At 35.4% G+C, this 1,332-nt stretch overlaps 1 pseudogene; it reads right to left on the bottom strand.

Annotated features, from left to right (window-relative positions):
* Positions 1-82: 82 nt before the first annotated feature.
* Positions 83-1,067, bottom strand: LOC121392777 (annotated as a pseudogene).
* Positions 1,068-1,332: the final 265 nt, after the last annotated feature.

Genomic DNA, 1,332 nt, shown 5'->3' with positions numbered 1-1,332 from the left:
ACAATAATACAATAATCAATTTAATGCTAGTTAACATATCTGGTAAGTCATGTGACTTGCATGTGACTAATTATGGTTTATACTATTGTTCTTTCTTATTATCAGTTGATTCCTCTGATGCTTCAGGTAATGTAGTTTGTTTTCGGTGTGCAGGGAACTGTTCCCATGGCGATGAGGAGGGTCAAATTTACGGAATTCTTGTGTTAATTCTACTGGTTCACACACTACTCGTTTTAATTCATCATCAATATCTTACCTGAGAGAGAGAGAGAGAGAGAGAGAGAGCATGTTACATTTACTTTGCACACAATACATACCTCTACATAGCCACTAAGAGGGAAGTCTTTACGAAGAGGATGAGTCCCTCAAATCCATAGTCAGTTAAGATTCGTCTCAGATCAGGATGATTAGCAAAGAATATTCCATACATATCCCAAACCTTGTGATAGAATATCAAGTTGAATAGGGCGCACATAATAGGTTGTTTATTAGTAACGTAAGTCACAAGGACACTTTTTTTTGGCAAGGATTGTAGTGTTGGGTTCTTACCTCTCTTTCAGCCCAATTAGCTGACTCAAATGAAGGGGTGCTGAGTCAACAGGGGTCAGTTCATCTGTGTATGTTTTGACACGAATACGAGAATTATATGTTAAACTTAACATGTTGTAAACCAGCTGAGGAAAAGAGAACTATTTATTTATACTTTCTGGTATTCTTTATTACCTCAAAACCGGTAGACTCTTTTGGTACATCTATGCTGTGATATCCTGAAGTTGTCGAAATTGAGCATTTTGATGATCACGTAAAAATGTTAAAAACAGGAATAAGACCTGAAATAGACAAAATCCATAGCCCCCACCTCTTTTTCTCTGGCTCCCCTTTCCATATTAAGATATCATTATGTATTTTAAAATAGTCTCATTCTGTTTTAATGTTTAGGAGTCTGGGAACAGACCAATTTAAGCTGTACTCACCATCTGGATGTATAAGAACTTCTAGTCATTGGTATGTGTAACTTGTGTCTGTTGCACATATCTTGGCATCATTTCCTCAAACATAACGACCATAATCGATAAACTTAGACTTTTCTTCTTTGTCTAAATACAATAGTATATTGTAAACAATATCTGATTACAATATTTACAATTTGAGGTAGCTACTTCTGTGGACATTAGTCTACTAAATGTTCTGTAATGAGGAGAACCTGTAGAATTATCAATGCAGAAAAATAATTTGCAAATTATTGTTTATAATTTGGCTTCTCCTTACATAGTGTTTGATGTCTCCATAATCTTCCCGAGCTCTGTATTCTGTAAATAACCCATCTCCCCT

This window comes from Gigantopelta aegis, unplaced genomic scaffold (assembly GCF_016097555.1).
Source record: "Gigantopelta aegis isolate Gae_Host unplaced genomic scaffold, Gae_host_genome ctg4476_pilon_pilon, whole genome shotgun sequence".
Lineage (NCBI taxonomy): Eukaryota > Metazoa > Mollusca > Gastropoda > Neomphalida > Peltospiridae > Gigantopelta > Gigantopelta aegis.
This window is presented reverse-complemented; position numbering and strand designations above follow the sequence as displayed.